Source organism: Mobula birostris, chromosome 20 (assembly GCF_030028105.1).
Source record: "Mobula birostris isolate sMobBir1 chromosome 20, sMobBir1.hap1, whole genome shotgun sequence".
Classification (NCBI taxonomy): Eukaryota; Metazoa; Chordata; class Chondrichthyes; order Myliobatiformes; family Myliobatidae; genus Mobula; species Mobula birostris.
In genome coordinates, this window is record NC_092389.1 from 38,571,807 (window position 1) to 38,593,233 (window position 21,427).

The 21,427-nt window shown below is 40.3% G+C and overlaps 1 pseudogene; it reads right to left on the reverse strand.

Moving 5' to 3' along the window:
- The window catches only part of LOC140185456 (F-box/LRR-repeat protein 6-like), a 40,981-nt pseudogene that overhangs the window by 11,786 nt on the left and 7,768 nt on the right, over nucleotides 1–21,427 (reverse strand).

The following is a 21,427-nucleotide window of genomic DNA, read 5'->3' on the forward strand; positions in this document are numbered from 1 at the left end:
AAACCCTCTTTACCTTCGTAAGATCTAGGATCAGAAGATCAATTAGATTATGCCTAATTGTATTTCAATTTTAGTTCATGACTTGGCTTCCACATTCCTGTCTAATCTTCTTTCCTTATTTACAGATAGAGTGCAGAACATGCCCTTCTGGTCCTTTGAGCCACAGTGCCCAGCAACCCCCATTTAACTCTAGCCTCATCACAGCACAACTTACATAACACCATAAGAAATAGGAACAGAATTTGGCCATTTGGCCCATAAAGTCTGCTCCACCATTTCATCATGGCTGATCCATTTTTCCTTTCAACATCAATCTCCTGCTTCCCCGCATCCCTTCATGTGTTGACCAATCAAAAATCTATCAGACTCTGCCTCAAATATACATAAAGACTTGGCCTCCAGAGCTACCTGTGGTGAAGAATTCTACAGAATCACCACTCTGTCTGAAGAAATTCCTCATCTCCGTTCTAAACCGACACCCCTCTATTCTGAGGCTGCGTCCTCTGGTGTTAGACTCTCCCACCATCAGAAACATTCTCTCCACATCCACTCGATCAAGGCCTTTCACCATTCGATAGATTTCAATTAGGCCACCCCTCATTCTTCTGAATCTAATGAATACAGGCCCAGAGCCATCAAACGCTCTTCATATGGTAAGCCATTCAATCCTGGAACCATTATCATGAACATCCTTTGAACCCTCTGCAGTTGCAGCATATCCTTCCTAAGATAAGGGGCTCAAAACTGCTCACAATACTCCCAGTGAGGCCTCACCAGTGCTTTATAAAGTCTCAGCATTACATCCTTGCTTTTATATTCTAGTCCTCTTGAAATGAATGCTAACGTTGCATTTGCCTTCCTCAGCACAGATTCAACCTGCAAATTAACCTTTATGGAATCCTGCACATGACTCCCAAGTCCCTTTGCACTTCAGATTTTTGAATTTTCTCTCCATTTAGAAAATAGTCAGCCCTTTCATTTCTTCTACCAATGTGCATGACCACACAGTTTCCAACGTTGTATTCCATCTGCCTTTTCTTTGCCCATTCTCCTAGTCTGTCTAAGTACCCCCTCTTCTTCCTCAAAACTACCCGCGCATCCACCTATCTTCAAATCGTCTGCAAACTTTGCAACAAAGCCATCAATTCCATTATCCAAATCATTGACATATAACACAAAAAGAATCGGTCCCAACACTTTGGAACACCACTATTCACCAGCAGCCAACCAGAAAAGGCTCTTTGCCTCCTGCCTATCAGCCACTGCATTATCTATGCTAGAATCTCTCCTGTAGTACCATGGATTTAAGGCCTTCTGAAAATCCAAGTACACAACATCAAGCGATTCCCCTTTGTCTATCCTGCTTATTAGTTCTTCAAAGCATTCCAACAGATTTGTCAGGCAAGATCTTCCCTTGAAGAAACCACCCTGACTACAGCTTATTATCATATGCTTCCAGTACCCCAAAACCACACCCTTAACAATCGACTCCAACCACTGAGGTCAGGCTGACTGACCTATAATTTCCTTTCTTCTGCCTCTGTCCCTTCTTGAAGAGTTGCAATTTTCCAGTCATCCGGAACCATTCCAGAATCCAGTGATTCTTGAAAGAACATTACTAATTTCACCACAATCACTTCAGCCAACTCTTTTAGAACCCTTCGTGTATATCATCTGGTCCAGGTGACTTCATTTACCTTCAGACCTTTCAGTTTCCCAAGAACCTTCTCTCTAGTTATGGTAACTTCACATACTTTATGAACCCTGACTCCTGGAATTTCTACCATACACAGTGAAGATGGATGGAAAATAATTAGTCAGTTTGTCTGCCATTTCTTTGTCCCCCATTACCACCTCTCCACCACCATTCTTCCAGCGCTCTGATATCCACTCCCCCCTCCCTTTTACACTTTATGCATCTGAAGAAACTTTTGGTATCCTCTTTGGCTAGCGTACTTTCTGATTCCATCTTTACCTCTTTAATGTCTTTTTAGTTGCCTTTTGTTGGTTTTTAAAAGCTTCCCAACCCTTTAACTTCCCACTAATTTTTGTTCTATTATATACCCTCTCTTTGGCATTTATGTTGGCTTTGACTTTTCTTGTTAACCACAGTTGTGTCATCTTTCCTTTAGAATACTTCTTTCTCTTTGGGATCTACATATCCTGTGCCTGCTGAATTGCTTCCAGAAATTCCAGCCATTGTTGCTCTGCCCTCATCCCTGCCAGTGTTCTTCTCCAATCAGTTCTGGACAACTCCTCTATCATGCCTCTGTAATTCCCTTTACTCCACTGTTATACTGATACATCTGACTTTAGCTTCTCCCTCTCAAATTTCACAGTGAATTCAATTATATTATGATCACTTTCCTCTAAGGGTTCTTTTCCCTTAAGCTCTCTAATCACTATTGGTTAATTGCACAACACCCAGTCCAGACTAGCTGCTCTAAAAAACCAATTCATAGGCATTCTAGAAATTCCCCCTCTTGGGATCTAGCACCAACCTGATTTTCCCAATCTACTTGCATACTGAAATCCCCCATTCCTATTGTAACGTTGACCTTGGCCTTCATTTTCTATCAGTTTGAGGTCTGCATATAACTCCCATCACAGCTTTTTTACCCTTGCAGTTCCTTCATTCTATTCACCAAGATTTTACACCTTCTGACCCTATGTCATCTCTTTCAAATGATTTGATTTCATATTTTACCCACAGAGCAATGCCACCCCCTCTGCCTTCTTGCCCATCCTTTTGAAACAATGTGTATCCTTGGACATTAAGCTCCGAGCTATAATCTTCTTTTAGCCATGATTCAGTGAGGCCTAAAACATCATACATGTCAACCTGTAACTGTGCTACAAGTTCATCCACCTTATTCCCGTATACTGTGCACATTCATAGACAACACCTTCAGTCCTGTATTCACCCTTTTCGATTTTGTCTGCCTCTTACATTGCAACTCATCCTGTTGACGGCAATTTTGCCCTATCACCAGCCTCTCCTTGCTAGGAATCTCACTACTCACTGGCTTTGTTTATAAACCAAGCACCTCATCCTCAGCACTATACTCCAGTTCCCATTCCGCTGCCAAATTAGTTTAAACCCTCCTGAACAACTCTAGCAAAGGTGCCACAAGAGTCTCAGACTCCTCGGGTTCACGTGTAACCGATCCCTTTTGTACAGATTGCATTTTCCCCAGAAGAGATCCCAATGATCCACAAGTCAGAACCCCGTCCCCTGCATCAGTTCCTCAGCCACGCATTCACTTGCCAAGTCATCCTATTCTTACCCTCATTGGCACGTAGCATGAACAGCAATCTAGAGATTACTATCCTGGAGGTCCTGTTTTTCAGCTTTCTACCTAGCTCCTTAAAATCTCTCTTCAGGACCTCTCAACTTACCTACCTATGTCATTGATGCCAATATGTACCAAGACTTCTGGGTGCTCACCTTCACTCTTGCAAATGTCATGGAGCCAGTCCAAGACATCCCTGAACCTGGCTCCAGGAAGGCAACATCCCACCTAGGTGTCTCTATAACACCCACAGAATTTCGTCTCTGTTCCTCTGACTATGTATGGAATCTCCTATCAACACTTCACCTATCTCCTCTTCACCTATTCACCCAGTCACTGTGGCTTCCCCCAGTAGGTCATCCCCCTCAATAATATCTAAAGTTAGATATCTATTATTGAGGGGAATGGCTACAGGTGTACTCTGCACTGGCTGTGTATTTCCCCTCCTTCTCCTGACTCTCACCTGTCTCCTACAATCTAGAGGTGACTACCTCCCTCCAGGCTCCTGTCTATCACCTCCTTATTCTCCCGCACAAGTCCAAGGTCATTGAGATGCAGCTCCAGTTCCTTAACATGTTCTCTCAGGAGCTGCAACTCGGTGCACCTGGTGCAGATACGTTCAGACTTCCCACGTCCCACACAGAGTACAAAACACTGTCACTGAACTACTATGCCCAATACATGAGGAAGGAACAAATAAGAACAGTAAGAGTGAAACCAACCAGAGCCTTTACCTCGCCCTGCCTGATGAGCCAAAGTCACTCTGCTTGCACGCAGACATCGAACGGTAGCCCTTTTTACGTACTACCTCTTGCTGATTAGCCGCTCAATGCAGAGAAAATGCCAGAAAGCAGTTACAAAGGCCAATTAACCTACTAACGGGTAATCTTTTTACTGTGGGAGGAAATGCACACATTCCACTGGGAGAACGTACATACTCCTCACAGAGAACATCGTATTGAACTCCGAAGTCCAACACCCTGAGCTGGTATAGTGTCATGCTAACGGCTACATTACCGTGGCACCCAATTACATCAGTTCAATTAGATTAGATAAATTCAATTAGATCGTGACTAATCGTACTTTAATTATCTCATTACTTTGCTTGCATGTCCCTTTCTTATCTTCTCAATAACATGTTGTTCAAAAAGCAAAGAAAACTGTAAATCATAAGAGATTCTGCAGATGCTGGAAATTCAGAGCCACACACACAAAATGTTAGAGGAACACTGCAGGTCACACAGTATCTATGGAGAGGAATAAACAATCAACGTTTTGAGATGAGATCCTTCATCAGGATAGGAAAGGAAGCAGGCAGGAGCCAGAATGGAAAGGTGTACAAGCTGGCAGATAAACATTATTAATTGGAAAGTACATGGCTGGAATCACCCTATTAAGCAAGAGAAGACTTTTAAAATTATTAATCGATTCCAGCCCGATATAATTTTTGTTCAAGAAAGGCATATCAGAATGGGCGAACAAAATAGATTTTTTAAAACATGGAAGGGCCTTCAGTATCATGTTACTTGTCAAAATAAAACAAAGCGAGTATCTATTTTTATTAAATCTAATATTTTATTTATCCAAGTAGATATCGTCTCAGATATCAATGGTAGATTTTTAATTATTAAAGGAACAATTTGTAATAGAAAAATTGTCTTGATTAATCTATATGCACCTAATGTAGATGATCCTTCTTTTTTAAAAAATGTATTTGGTTTATTACCAGACTTAAATGAATATAAGCTGCTGATGGGAGGTGACTTCAACTGTTGTTTAAACCCTGTGATTGACAAGAGTTCAACCACTCAGCAGCTTCTGAGTTGTTCAGCATCACTTATTAATTCCTTTTTAATTGATTATGGTTTGATAGAAATCTGGAGAAATCTACATCCTAATGATAGAGATTATTCTTTTTATTCACACATGTCCATAAAAAATACTCGCGAATTGATTATTTTATAGCTGATTTCCAATTTTCGTCCAAAGTCCAGAAATGTGAATATGATGCTATTGCTGTCTCGGATCATGCACCTTTAAGCTTAACTTTTGAATTGAATGATGTTAGTAATGTAAACTTGCCTTGGCGTTTTCCAGAAAACTTATTACAAAGTTCGGACTTTGTCAGATTTATAGAGATTCAAATAAAAGATTTTTTTCTTTTTAATAATGCGGGAGATGTGACGAAATTGATTATATGGGATATATTTAAAGCGTATTTGCGAGGTCAGATAATCTCCTATTTGTCTAAGCTTAAGAAACAGACAAAAATAGAGTTGGATAGGATTTCAAAACAGGTTAAAGACCTGGATAACACTTCTGCAGTTTCTCCTAATATTGATTTATTTAAACAAAGGGTTGAACTTCAATCACAATATAATTTATTATTAACTTATCCTATTGAAAGAAATTTGCTTAAATTAAAAAGTAAATTTTATGTGTTTGGAGATAAAAGTAATAAGCTACTAGCATCCTAACTAAAAGCAGTTAGAGCTAAGAGACAATTTTTAAAAATTCATCAGGGAGATGGCAGTTTAGCTTGTAACTATGAAGATATTAATAAAATTTTTCAAGACTATTACAGTGAACTCTATAAATCTCAATTTCCAGCTGATCCTTCTAAAATGAATGCCTTTTTACAAAAGATTGATTTTCCTAGAATATCTGTTGAAGATCAACAAATTCTTGATACTCCTTTTACTGAAAGAGAAATTCAGAAAGCTATTTTTTCAATGCAATCTGGTAAAGCTCCTGGACTAGATGGTTCTTCTGCAGGATTTTATAAGAACTTTGAAAACTTGCTTACTCCTTATATGTTGGAAATGCTTAAAGATTCTTTTTTGTTAGGACAGTAACCTTCTACATTTTATGAAGCTTCTATTTCTTTAATTCTTAAGAATGATAAAGACCCTACGGATTGTGCTTCATATAGACCTATCTCATTATTAAATGTAGATGCCAAAATTCTTTCAAAAATAATGGCTAATCAGTTGGAGAATATACTAGCTAAAATTATTTCTCAGGACCAAACAGGTTTTATAAGAGGCCGTTATTCTTTTTCTAACACTCGGAGACTGTTAAATGCTATATAACTCATCCCCCTCGAAAACTCCCCAATGTGTTGTTTCTCTTGATGCTGAAAAGGCATTTGATAGAGTTGAATGGAAATATTTATTTAACGTTTTAGAGAAATTTAGCTTTGGTACTAATTTTAATAAGTGGATTAGAATGATATATAAAAGCCCTATTGCCACTGTGATTACTAATAATTGTAGATCCCCCTTTTTTCGACTTTCACGGGGTATGAGACAAGGATATCAGTTAAGTCCTTTGTTATTTAATTTGGTGCTGGAACCTTTGGCTATTGCACTTCATGAAGCTAAGGATACTCAAGAAATTTCCATAAATGGGTTTATTCAAAAGATTTCCCTTTATGCTGATGATCTCTTAGTTTGTATTTCGAATCCTGAAGAATCTATTCCTAGTTTATTGAAATTATTAAGTGAATTTGGAATGTTTTCAGGATATAAATTAAACCTGCATAAAAGTGAATTATTTCCTTTAAATGATTCTGCTTTTATATATGATGTTCCTTTTAAAGTTACGGATTCTTTAAAATACTTAGGTATTATCATCACTAAAAATTATGGAGACCTTTATAGAGCTAATTTAGTTCCATTAGTGGATTTTATGAAGCAATTATTTTCTATATGGAATCCCCTTACACTTCCGTTAGTTGGTCGAATTCATGCAGTTAAAATGATGATCTTACCAAAATTTTTATATGTATTTCAAGATACTCCTATTTTTTTAACTAAGAAGTTTTTTGATCAGATTGATTCTATTATTTCATCTTTTGTTTGGAATAATAAAAGACCAAGGAAAATGTCATTTACAAAAATTACAAAAGGATGGAGGTCTTGCTTTGCCTAATTTAAGAATGTATTATTGGGCAGTTAATATACGCTATGCGTGTTCTTGGTTATATTGGACCGATAAAAATGAACGACCGCCATGGGTTGACTTGGAATTGAAAGCTGTGAAACAATTTTACTTAAGTTTGTTATTAGGAGCTTCTTTACCTGTACAACTAGCCAAAAATTCTATTTTAAATATATTATCCTATGATTAAGCAGTCATTACGAATTTGGTATCGGTTTCGTAAGTTTTTTAATCTTAAAAAATTTAACCTTCCTAGTATAATTTATCAAAACTATTTATTTAAACCTTCACTTAGTGATCCTACCTTTTCTCTTTGGAGGAAAAGGAATTTATTCCTTTATGGATTTGTTTCAAGAAAGCCGATTGATGTCCTTTGAGAAATTAGTAACTAAATACTCTCTTTCATACTCACACTTTTTGCAATATCTTCAGGTCAGACATTTTTTACAATATTTAAGTAATTTTCCATATATACAAGATTCTGACCTGTTAGACACTATTTTAAAAATGAACCCTTTAGTGAAAGGTTTCATCAGGAAAATTTATAATTTACTATTACAACAGGATAATTATCCTCTATTTAAGATTAAGCAAGATTGGGAAAGAGAGCTTAACATGACCTTGATAACAGAGGATTGGTTGCGAATTTTGAAGCTGGTTAATGCTTCTTCGATTTGCGCCAGTCATTCGTTAATTCAATTTAAAATTGTACCTCTATTTCCTAATGTTAATAGTCAGTGTGATAGCTACATTGGCACATATGTTTTGGTCATAGAAACCATAGAAAAACTACAGCACAGAAACAGGCCTTTTGGCCCTTCTTGGCTGTGCCGAACCATTTTCTGCCTAGTCCCACTGACCTGCACACGGACCATATCCCTCCATACACCTCCCATCCATGTACCTGTCCAATTTATTCTTAAATGTTAAAAAAGAACCCACATTTATCACCTCGTCTGGCAGCTCATTCCACACTCCCACCACTCTCTGTGTGAAGAAGCCCCCCCCGCCCAATGTTCACTTTAAACTTTTCCCCCTTCACCCTTAACCCATGTCCTCTGGTTTTTTTCTCCCCTTGCATCAGTGGAAAAAGCCTGCTTCCATTCACTCTATCTATACCCATCATAATTTTATATACCTCTATCAAATCTCCCCTCATTCTTCTACACTCCAGGGAATAAAGTCCTAACCTATTCAACCTTTCTTTGTAACTGAGTTTCTCAAGTCCCGGCAACATCCTTGTAAACCTTCTCTGCACTCTTTCAACCTTATTAATATCCTTTCTGTAATTTGGTGACCAAAACTGAACACAATACTCCAGATTCGGCCTCACCAATGCCTTATACAACCCCATCATAACATTCCAGCTCTTATACTCAATACTTTGATTAATAAAGGCCAATGTACCAAAAGCTCTCTTTATGACCCTATCTAGCTGTGACGCCACTTTTAGGGAATTTTGTATCTGTATTCCCAGATCCCTCTGTTCTACTGCACTCGTCACTGCCTTACCATTTACCCTGTATGTTCTACCTTGGTTTGTCCTTCCAAAGTGCAATACCTCACACTTGTCTGCATTAAACTCCATCTGCCATTTCTCAGCCCATGTTTCCAGCTGGTCCAAATCCCTCTGCAAGCTTTGAAAACCTTCCTCACTGTCCACTACACCTCCAATCTTTGTATCATCAGCAAATTTTCTGATCCAATTTACCACATTATCATCCAGATCATTGATATAGATGACAAATCACACTGGACCCAGCACTGATCCCTGTGGCACACCACTAGTCACAGGCCTGCACTCTGAGAAGCAATCCTCTACTACCACTCTTTGGCTTCTTCCATTGAGCCAATGTCTAATCCAATTTACCACCTCTCCATATATACCGAGCGACTGAATTTTCCTCACTAACCTCCCATGCGGGACCTTGTCAAAGGCCTTTCTGTATTGAAACAGTTTTGGAAATCTATTTTTTCTACAATTTCTAAAGCTTTAAAAATTAATTTACAACCTAATAAATTGACAGTTTTGTTTGGTATAATTCCTCAATATATTCATGGTATTTCTATATCAGACCAACATGTAGTTGCATTTGTTACATTATTGGCTAGAAGGGCTATTTTATTAAAACGGAAAGATGCTTCTGCTCCCACTTTGACACAATGGTTCTCTCAGGTGATGCTATGTCTTCATTTGGAAAAAATCAGAAGTCGAACTTTTAATCCTCGATTGGATTTTGAGAAAAGGTGGGGCTCTTTTGCCTGCTACTATCATTTGATTTGAGTTAATTAAGATGGTCCCCTTATGATTCTTGGGTAAATAGATTTGGTTGGCGGATTGATGTCTTTTTTTTTAATAGAAGCTTTTATAGCGTACAGCTCCGGGTTTGTGCTCCAAATGGGGTCTTTTTCCTCATTTTTTTTTGTTAGCTGGGGTTTTTTTGTTTTAGTTAGTAGGGGTTCTTTTTTCCTTCTTTCTTTTTTCAAAAAAAGTAGCTTTAACGTTTTTTAAAATTATTATTATTGATATACTGTTTAGCTTGGTTAATAGTTTGACTCTTATACATATTGATATATTGACTTGATTATGTTAATGTATTTTTTGTTGTGAATTTTCAATAATAATTGATAAAAAGATTTAAAATAAAAAATAAAAACACTGACTGGCAATATCTGCAGTGCTGCTGGTGCCAATCTGAGTTCATCAGATGCATGGAAGGGGGGAGCTTGCTACATGGACAACAGCTTCTTCTCCATACTGAGCTGCCCTGGCAACATCCATGGTCGACCCTGACCAACAGAGGTCTCACTGCTAAAGGAGGAGTCTGACTGGAGAGGAAATTGAACAAAGAAAACACAAAAGTGCTGCAAATTCTCAGCAGGTTAGGCAGCATCTATGGACAGAAAACCAGGAGTTGATGTCTCACCAAGGTGAAACTGAAAATTAATTCTTCACTCTTCAAGGTGTACGATGACACACTGGACAGTGCTGCTGCCTCTCAGCTCCAATCAGCCATGACAAGATAGGCCAAAGCCAGCATGGTTTCCTGAAAGGAAAATACTGCCTGACAAACCCACTGCAATTCTTTGAGGAAATTACAAACAGGGTAGACAAAGCAGATGCAGTAGATGTGGTGTACTTGGATTTACGGAAGGCCTTTGACAAGGTGCCGCACATTAGGCAACATAAGAGCCCATGGAATTACAGGGAAGTTACAAGCATGGGTGTAGCACTGGCTGATCGGCAGAAAACAGAGAGTAGAAATAAAGGGATCCTATTCTGGCTGGCTGCTGGTGACCAGTGGAGTTCCACAGGGGTCGGTGTTGGGACCACTGTTTTTTAATGGTGTATGTCAATGATTTGGATTATGGGATTAATGGATTTGTGGCTAAATTTGCCCATGATACAAAGATAGGTGGAGGAAACAGAGAGACTTAGATAGTTTAGGGGAATGGGCAAAGAAGTGGCAAATGAAATGCAGCATTGGAAAGTGTATGGTCGTGCAAAGGGACTTGGGAGTCCTTGTGCAGGATACCCTAAAGGTTAACCTCCAGGTTGAGTCGGTGGTGAAGAAGGCAAATGCAATGTTGGCATTCATTTCCAGAGGTATAGAATATAAGAGCAGGGATGTGATGTTGAGGCTCCATAAGGCACTCGTGAGACCACACTTGGAGTATTGTGTGCAGTTTGGGGCTCCTTATTTTAGAAAGGATATACTGACATTAGAGAGGGATCAGTGAAGATTCATGAGAATGATTCCAAGAATGAAAGGGTTACCATATGAGGAACGTCTGGCAGATCTTGGCCTCTATTCCTTGGAGTTCAGGAGAATGGAGGAGGGGGATCTCAAAGAAACATTCCAAATGTTAAAAGGCCTGAACAAATTAAATATGGCAAAGTTACTTCCCATGGTAGGGGAGTCTAGGACAAGAGGGCTTGACTTCAGGATTGAAGGACATCCATTTGGAACTGAGATGCAGAGAAATTACTTTAGTCAGAGGGTTTGTGGAATCTGTGGAATTTGTTGCCAAAAGAGGCCGTGGAGACCAAGTCACCGGGTGTATTTAAGGCAGAGATAGATAGGTTCTTGATTAGCCAGGGCATCAAAAGGTATGGGGAGAAGGCAGGGAAGTGGGGATAACTGGAAGAATTGGATCAGCTCAAGACTGAATGGCAGAGCAGACTCGATGGGCCGAATGGCCTACCTCTGCTCCTATATCTTATGGTGGCACGGCTCATTGGGTGGAAGGACCTGTTTCGCACTGTATCTCTCAATAAATAACGGGGAATTCATTCACAACTCAGCTGCAAAAAACTTACGAACACCTTACCACTGAGTGCTGGAGATTCAGACTTTCCAGCTTCTGGGAATGGGTGGCCAGCGCTTCAAAGACATCAGATGAGATATCGTTACAGTTGGTCAGTCGCAAGGAGGTTAAGTGAGGACAGGACTCAGCGACAACCTGGAGAGAGATGGTGACATTGTAAGAACAGTGGAATAACTTAGTCTCTACATCTTAAGTTGGACTCTACAACTCACGTTACCAGCACTGCTTATTTACTTACTTATTCATTTATTATTAGTATTTGCACTTTCTGTCTTCTGTTGTGCATTAGTTGTTTGTCCACCTTTGTGTGTAATTTGTCATTGATTCGATTGTATTTTCAAATTCAAAATGTTTAATGTCATTTCTAGTACACAATGTAAAGAAGAATGAAGTAATTGTTACTCTGGATCTGATGCAGAACAAAAATAACTCAATAGGATAAAAAACAATAAATATAAATACATAACACATCTGATATGAATAGATTGATTGTATTCCTTATTCTACTTTGAATGCCTGCAAGAAAATGAATCTCAGTGCAGCACAAGTACATTGAAATTAAATTTACATTAAACTCAACACTCTGCTCCTAAATCAAACAGAATTAGAGTGCATAAAACAGATTTACTGTATTGGAGTTCTCCATGGATGAGGGATTAAGCAAGTCTACAGGGGGTTTGGCCTCATCACGTAGGACATCAATAGTGTAGCTCCTTAGCAGCTAGCCAGCTAGTTTAAATAATGTTAGCTATGCTAATGAACGAATGACACCTGTTAAACTCACCTCAACATGTCTTTTACATTTTAACCCACCATGGGCAATAGGAAAGTCACCGTTGCAAACAGTGCAGCGAGCAACACTGTCATTCTTTTTGAGGTCGACTGTAAAGCCCGCCCACAGAGAAAACTGATAGGTCTACTTAGCAGGGGTCCCCAACATTTTTTGCACCGCAGACCGGTTTAATATTGACAATATTTTGCGGACCGGCCGACGGTGGGGGGCAGGGGTGTTAATCACGACCGGAATATAGGTAATAAGTCAACTACAAATCACTTATAAGTGGCTAATACACTCAATTTCATTTTTAAAAGGGTTTATCTAATGAATTTAATATTAAACACACAGCGCATATTTTCCTCGCATGAATATAGTGAGAAGTCAATTATAAGTCAATAGCATCATAACATTTTAAGTAACATTTGGATATTAAACACAGCGCATATATTCCTCGTATGAACATATAAAATCATTGTAACACACCAATATCGCTGAATCAGTGGGAGCCCTGGGCTTGATTCCCTGCAACAAGATGGTGCCATGGAGGGGTGATGGGAGACAGTGATACTCAAAGGGGGTTCCTTATGTCCAGTCTATTCCACAATTTAGCTTTCGTTGCATTCATTGCAGAAAACTCCACTTCGCAGAGATACATTGGAAATGGAAGCAACATTTTCAGTGTTTCCATGGCAATCTCAGGATATTCAGCCTTGACTCTGATCCAGAATGCCGGCAAGGATGTTATGTCAAACATACTTTTCAGCCCACCGTCATTTGCAAACTAGAGGAGTTGATCTTCTTCCCACGCTGACATGGACGTTCACTCTCCCTCTCCCTCTCTTTCTCAAAAAAATCTATTTCCGGGATATTGTATATAATTTCCAGGCATCAGGGAGCAACTATCAATATGCGGGAGACTCCCAGAACTTCCGGGAGAGGTGGGATATCTGGGTAAGGTACAGTAAGAAGTGTGTCCTGCATACTGTTCATAGAGATCAATTCATTTAACAGTGTATTGAGGTACAAGAAGGGAAAACCCCAAATGTACAAAAAGCGTAAATCAAGTGGGCACCCAGAGACTTTTTCCTGGAGCAGAAATGGCTAATATCAGGGGCCATAATTTTAAAGTATAGGATGGATGTCAGAGGTAGGTTTCTTACACAGACAGTAACACACACAGAATGCTGGAGGAACTCAGCAGGCCAGGCAGCATCTAAGGAAGAGAGTGAACAGTCAACCTTTTGGCTGAGACCCTTCATATTCTCTGCCTGAAATGGCGACTGTTCACCCTTTTCCATAGAAGCTACCTGGCCCTGCTGAGTTCCTCCAGCATTAGGGTGTATTACTTTGGATTTCCAGCATCTGCAAATTTTCTGTTGTTTGCAGTTACACAGAGTGGTAGGTACGTGGAACACACTGCTGGGGTGCTGGCAGAGGCAGGTACATTTAAGTGTACAAACATAAGACACAGATGAAGAATTAGGCCAATCAGCCCATCAAATCTTCTCTGGCAGTCCATAATAGCTGATCTATTATCCCTCTCAATCTCATTCTGCTGCCTTTTTCCCATAACCTTTGACACCCTGACTAATCAAGAACCAATCAGCCTCTGCTTTAAATAATCCCAATGAACTGGCCTGCACTGCTGTCAGTGGCAACAAATTCCACAGATTCATCACCCTTCATCTCCATTCTAGAAGGATGTCCCTCTATTCTGAGGCTGTGTCCTCTGGTGGTAGACTTGCCCACTACAGGAATCATCCTCTCCACATCCGCTCCCTCTAGGCCTTTCAGCGTTCGATAGGTTTCAATGGGACCACCCGCCCCCCCCACCCCACCATTCCAGCAAGTACAACCCTGGAGCCATCAAATGTTCCTCATATGTTAACGCCTTTATTCTCGCACGCTTCTCCAATGCCAACCCATCTCTTATGAGGTAGAATGGAGTACTGTGTGGGAGGGAAGGATTAACTTGATCTCAGAGTAGGTTAAAAGGTTGGTACAACATTGTGGGCTGAAGGACCCGTACTGTGCTGCAATGTTCAATGTTCTAAGACAACAAAAGAATGCAAAATAATGTCCTAATAAAAGGACATCATATTAAACTGATGGGCAAAAGATGTTGGATGACATTAGATCTTTTGTTTTCAGTAACCAGTCTAACCACAACTGCTCAAGTGCACCCTCATGAATTTTCCACAACCAATATCAGGATCCTTCTATCTTGAATGACAACTACCACATATATACAGCAGTACAACACAGTACGGGCCCTTCGGCCCACAATGTTATACCAAACTTTAACCTACTCTGAGATTAATCTAACCCTTCCCTTCCTCAAACCTCTCCATTTTGCTATCATCCATGTGTCTATCTAAGAGTGTCTTAAATGTCAATAATGTATCTGCCTCTACCACCACCTCTAGTTCCAGAACCTAGCTCTGATATCCCTGCTATACTTCCCTCAAATCACTCTTCCTCACCCTAGGAAAAAGTTTCTGGCTATCCACTCGATCTATGCCTCTAATCATCTTGTACACCTGTATAAAGTCACCTGTCATCCTATTTCTATCGAAAGACAAAAGTCCTTTCTCAGTCAATCTGTCTTCCTCTCTAATCCAGGCAGTATTCGGGTAAATCTCTTCTGCACCCTCTCTAAAGCTTCCACATCCTTCCTATGAGGAAGTGACTACAACTGAATACAAACTGTTACGTATATGTGGGTTTTGACTAAAGAAGAGACGGTTGGAGTCGTTTCGCACTTTTGTGCCTGGGTGTTTACTCAGTGAGTCAAAAAAAATCAATCTTATAAAAGAATCGAAAAAAGAATTCTACCAATATTTACAAAAGATATCTACCAGAATAGGTCCCCACTACTTCCAGTGTGAACTCCTGGCAGCTTGATCTCTTCCAGCTACTGACAGCAATCAGCTCTGTTATGTTTTTTAGACACGAGGACATGCCATCTTTGATTCAGCAGAAAATCCTACAAAAGGTAGTGGATTCAGCCCGGTACATCATGGGTCAAACCCACTAAGAACATCGACATGAAACGCTGCCATAGAAAAGCAGCATCAATCATCAAAGATCCTCACCACCCACGCCATGCTCTTTTCTCACTACTGTCATCAGGTAGAAGGTAGAAGTACCTCAGGACTCACAAGGGAATAACTACACTCAGTTACCTTTCTATAGCTTTGCTAAGTATGCCCGCAGAAAAAGAATCTCAGGATTGTATGTTCTCTGAAATAAATTTTACTTTCAACTTTGAATTAAAATATGATGCACCCACAATGTAGTTACAATCACACTACAAAATAAACAGAAGTAGCTACTTTAAATACAGTATACAAACAACATAAACATATTTTCACATCCCCGTTACTAAAGAGATGGAATATTCCACTGTGCATGGTGGGAAGGGCACCATAAAGCCAACCCTTTACAAGAATATACTTGGGGGGGAAAGACACTGAGGTGCGCACTCCCAGCACCTTAACAACAGAATGACAAAGTAATGTCTGTATGTTTATAAATGCTATGTTTTTTATTGCACCTCTACATGCATGTACATTTGACAATGAACAAAGTTAATTCTCATCTATATTTCAAGAATAACTTCATTTGTCTATCACATGTACATCGAAACCTACACTTAAAATACATCAGATGCAAGCATTGCATTTCACTGTGTTTCAATGTACATGTAACAAATAAAGCTCATCTATTATCTGAAATGTGTCTTATGCATCAATGGTCAAAGTAGTCCGAGCATGTGCTGGGGGCATCTCGCAAGTGTCACCACATCTCCAGCACCATCAGAGCATGCCCATAACTTACTAACCCTACCAATTTCAGATTCCCTCATTGCAATTTCACCATCCAGCACAGATGTACTGTGGAGGGCATTCTGACTCTCTGCAACACCATCTGATATTGGGGGCTACCGCACAAAATCAAAGTAAACTACAGAGAGTTGTAAAATTAGTCAGCTCCATCATGGGTCCTAGCCTGCATAGTATCCAAGACATCTTTAAGGAACGCTGCCTCAGAAAGGCAGTATCCATCATTAACGATTCCAGCCACCTAGGACATGCTCCCTTCTCATTGTTACCATCAGGAAGGAGGTACAGATGCCTGAACACACAATCAGGCAACAAATTCACCGCCCTCTGGCTCAAGAAATTTCTTTGCAGCACTGTTTTAAATGGACCCCTCTCTATCCTGAGGCTGTGCCCTCTTGTCCTAGAGTCCCCCACCATGGGAAACATCCTTTCCATATCTACTGTCTTGGCCAGGGGTCGGCAACCTTTTTGCCTCTGTGGGCCAGATCGCGTATTAATCAGCGGACAGTAGGCCAGATAAATGCCATAAGGAACTTGAAATATGGAAATTATCCATTTAAATACATCATTTGTGCTTAACCAAGGATGCCAATTAGTAATCAAAGAACTCAGTTTAGTTGCAATTTATTCCAATCAAGGCATCTTCTGAATCTATTAAAAGGACACAAAGAATCCTTAAACATAAAACGTATGAACATGATGCAGTCAATGGTGGTAAATTAAGTGTAATAAAAAAGAACATTTTAATGCAAACAGTGGATAAATCAATGTGAAACTTGATGCTGTTTGTTGCTTGAAACTTCTCAATACTGGGTGTCAGATTTGTTGATGCCAAGAGCGAAACATCATCCAGATGGGCATTAGTCAATCTTGTTCTCAAATGGTTCCTGGTGTGCTTCATTTTTGAAAATAATTGCTCACACAGATAAGTGCTGCCAAACAATGATGCCATCTTTTTTGCATGGTCCACTAAGTTAGGAAAGATGAATATATTTTCTATAGAAGTCAAGCACTGACACATCTTCAGAATGAAATTTCAATCTCAATCTATCATCACACTGCATCTCAATCAATTCCATTTGAAGAATTTCTGATGCAGTGTCCACTTCCACATCATATGGAGTAGCAAACAGCTTGAACTCATTTGCATGTAAGCGAAAATCAGCAAAACAAGATGAAAACTCTTTTCTCAATTCTTGGACCATATTCACAAAACTGCCTAGATCTTGTGCTTTACTTTTTTGACATTTCTTCAAGTTGCCCTGTGATCGTTCTTGCTGACAGGCTGATAGATGCAAATAAAGATTTCCTTTCAGGACAAACAATATCCACCACTGCCAGTAAACATTCTTTGACAAACTCTCCATCTGTAAAAGGCTTTATCTTTTCTGCAATACGTTTTGAGACTTCGTAGCTGGCACAGGTATTTCCTTCATTTTCACTGCTTTCCTTGGGGAAAAAATGATGTTTATTTTCCAAAACTAGCCTTCATTTGCTCAACTTCATCTTTCCTTGCTTGCCCAGTAAACTTGTTAAAATTTCCACTATGGCGGGTCTCGTAATGTCGCCTGATATTTGCCAGCTTCTTCACAGCAACATTTTCCAGGCAAATCAGACAAACTGGTTTCCCAGCTTGCTCAATGAAGAAGTTATCGAGTGTCCAAGTGTCTTGGAAATTTCGGCACTCAGTGTCTACCTTCCTGCATTTTGCGTTCATTGCCATTGGAATTTTTTTCTTCAATTTTATTTCGAAACGCGAGTTATTCAACAAGCACATGTAAGTATCTGGATATTTAGCGTGGATTTCTTGTTAAAACACATTGACGCTGTTTCTGTTTACAAATTTGAATGATCCCATCTGAAAACCTGTGCGTGCATGGAGTGTATCTAATACATATTAATAAGGTAGTCTATCTTCCCGTCATTCGTATATGACCAATGTTTGGTTTGGAAGAAAACAGAACCTGGGGCCAGTGTAACAAGATGCCATGCATGTCCATCAATGTGGTCGTGCGAAACACTCAGAATAAGGAAAAATCGCTCATGGGCCGTATAAGCATAGTTTCCTAATATTTGCTCGTGGGCCAGTCAAAATACCTTCACGGGCCGGAATATGCTGCCTACCCCTGGTCTAGGCCTTTCAACATTCCAAAGGTTTCAGTGAGATTCCCCTCCCTCATCCTTCTAAGTTCCAGCGAGTACAGACCCAGAGCCATCAAACTTCCCTCGTAAAATAACCCTTTCATTCCCAGAATCATCCTTCTGAACCCTCTCCAATGCCAGCACATCATTTCATAGATGAGGGGCCCAAAACTGTTCACAACACTCAAGGTGAGACCTCAGCACCACATCTGCTCTTGTATTCCAGACCTCTTCAAATGTATACTAACACTGCATTTGCCTTCCTCAGCACCAACTCAAACCTGCAAGTTAACCTTTAGGGTGTTCTCCGCAAAGACTCCCAAGTCCCTTTGCATCTCAGATTTTTTGAATTTTCTCGCTTGCTTTCATATTTCAACTTTTCCTTCCTTATGATTCTTTTACTTTCTCTCTGTAGGTTTTTAAAAAGCTTTCCAATCCTCTGTCTACTCACTAATTTTTGCTTTGCTGTATGTCCTCTCTTCTGCTTTTACATTAGCTTTGACCTCCCTTGTAAGCCACGGTTATACTATATTGGCATTTGAGTATTTCTTTGTTTTTGAAATACACCTATCCTGCGCCTTCCTCATTTTTCCCAAAAACTCACACCAATGCTGCTCTGCTGACATCCCTGCCAGCAGCTCCTTCCAATTTACTTTGACCAACTCCTCTTACATACCACTGTCATTTTCTTTACTCCACTGCTACATCAGACTTCACTTCCTCCCTATCAAGTTTCAAGTTGAACTCAATCATATTGTGATCACTGTCGCTTCGGGGTTCTTCTACCTTCAGCTCCCTGATCACCTCCACTTAATTACATAACACCCAAACCAGTATAGCTGATCTCCTAGTAGGCTCAATGACAAACTGCTCTAAAAAGCCATCTCGTAGACATTCAACAAACTCACTCTCGAGATCCATTACCAACCTGATTCTCCCAATCAACCTGCATGTTGAAATTTTCCCACGACTATCATAACATTGCCCTTTTGACACGCCATTGTACTTACCATTGTAATCTGTGGTCCACATCTCAGCTACTGTTGGGAAGCCTGTATATAACTGCCATGAGGGTCATTTTACCGTCGCAGTTTCTTAACTCAACCCACAAGGATTCAACGTCTTCTGATCCTATGTCATATCTTTCTACTGGTTTGATGCTATTCTTCACCAGCAGAACTACACCATCCCCTCTACCTACCTTCCTATCCCTCTGATACAACATGTACCTTTGGCTATTCTGCTCCCAACTACAACCATCCTTTAACCACAATTCAGTGATGGCCACAACATCATACCGGACAATTTGTAATAGTGCAACTAGATCATCCACCTAAATTCTTATACTCTGTGCATTGAGATACAACACTTTAAGAGTACTGTATTCGCTACCCTTCTTGATTCTGCATCCCTAATGCACTGGTACTCACTCTGATAGCTACAATTTTGTCCCATCATCTGCCTGCCCTATATTAAGTCTGACAGCATGCAATCTTTGCTTTTTTTTTTACCATCCTTCCTATCCTGAGTCCCTTCACTCCAGTTCCACCCTGTCAGATTAGATAAAAACCTCCCCAACAGCTCTAACAAATCTGCCCGCGAGAATATTGGTCCCCCTTGGGTTCAAGTGCAACCCATCACTTTTGAACAAGTCATACCTTCCCCCAGGAGATCCCAATGATCCAAGAACCTGAAGCCCTGCCCCACTGCACCAGCATCTCAGCCACACATTAATCTGCCAAATCATCCTTTTTCTACCCTTATTGCTGCATGACGCTGGCTAGCTTTCTGCCTGGCTCTCTAAATTCTCTTTTCAGGAGCTCTTTGCCTTTCCTTCCTATGTCACTGGTACTAATATGTACCAAGACATCTGGCTGCTCTCCCACCCTCTCCAAAATGTTATGGACGCGATCTGAGACGTCCCTGACCCTGGCACCTGGGAGGCAACATACCATTCGGGTGTCCCATTCACGTCCACAGAACCTCCTGTCTGTTCCACTGACTATTGACTTCCCTATCACTACCACAACCCTCTTCTCCCTCTTTCCCTTCTGCGTCACAGACCCATGCTCTGTACCAGTACTCTGCCGTGGCATTCCTCAAGGAGGCCATACCCCACAACAGTATCCAAAACAGTATACTTACTTTTGAGGGGAATAGCCACAGGGGTGCTCTGCACTAACTGCCTATTCACATTTACATTCCTCCTGACAATCACCCAGCTACTCACCTCCTGCGACTTAGGGGTGACTACTTCCCTGTAACTCTGATCAATTATCTCCCCACTCTCCTGTACAAGCTGAAGGACATTCAGCTGCTGCTCCAGATCCTTAACATAGTCTCAAGGTGCTGTAGCTACACGTATTTCACGCAGATTTAGTTCCCTGGGAGATTCTGGGTCTCCCAGGACTCCGATATCCAGTATGGAGAACACATAACAGCCAGGTACAGCAAGAGAGAAAAAAGGGAACCTTAACAGAAGATAACCCAGAGCCAATGCCTCTTTGAGCCGAAGCCTGACACTTCTACTCTCATCACTGGCCTACTCTGCCCCAACAATGGCCATCCCTTTTTTACTTTTAAACTGCGAGAAACCTTGTTGCTATGGCCTGCTCCTGCCACTGATTGTGCCACCAGAATGACCCTGAATGCCACGAAGCTCTCCTTTTAAACAAACGTTGCTGATCTGTGACAAACCTCGTCGCTGTGGCCTGCTCCTGCCGCTGATGGGCCACCGCAATACAACCTGAGAATCTTTTTCTGTGAGCATATAGAACAGTGACTGTAAACAGGGTCAGTGCACAACACACTGTGCAAATGCAGATATGAATAAATAACAATAAATAATAAGCATGAAATAACAACATAAAAGAGTCCTTAAATGAGTGTAGTTATCTCCTTTTGTTCAAAAGCCTGATGGTTGAGGGGTAGTAGCTGTTCCTGAACCTGGTGGTATAACAGCTTCTTCCCCTCTGTCATCCGGTTTCTGAATGGACATTGAACCCATGAACACTACCACACTACCTTGCAAAATTTCTGTTTTTGTATTACTTATTTAATTTAACTATTTAATATACATACAGTGCCTATAAAAACTA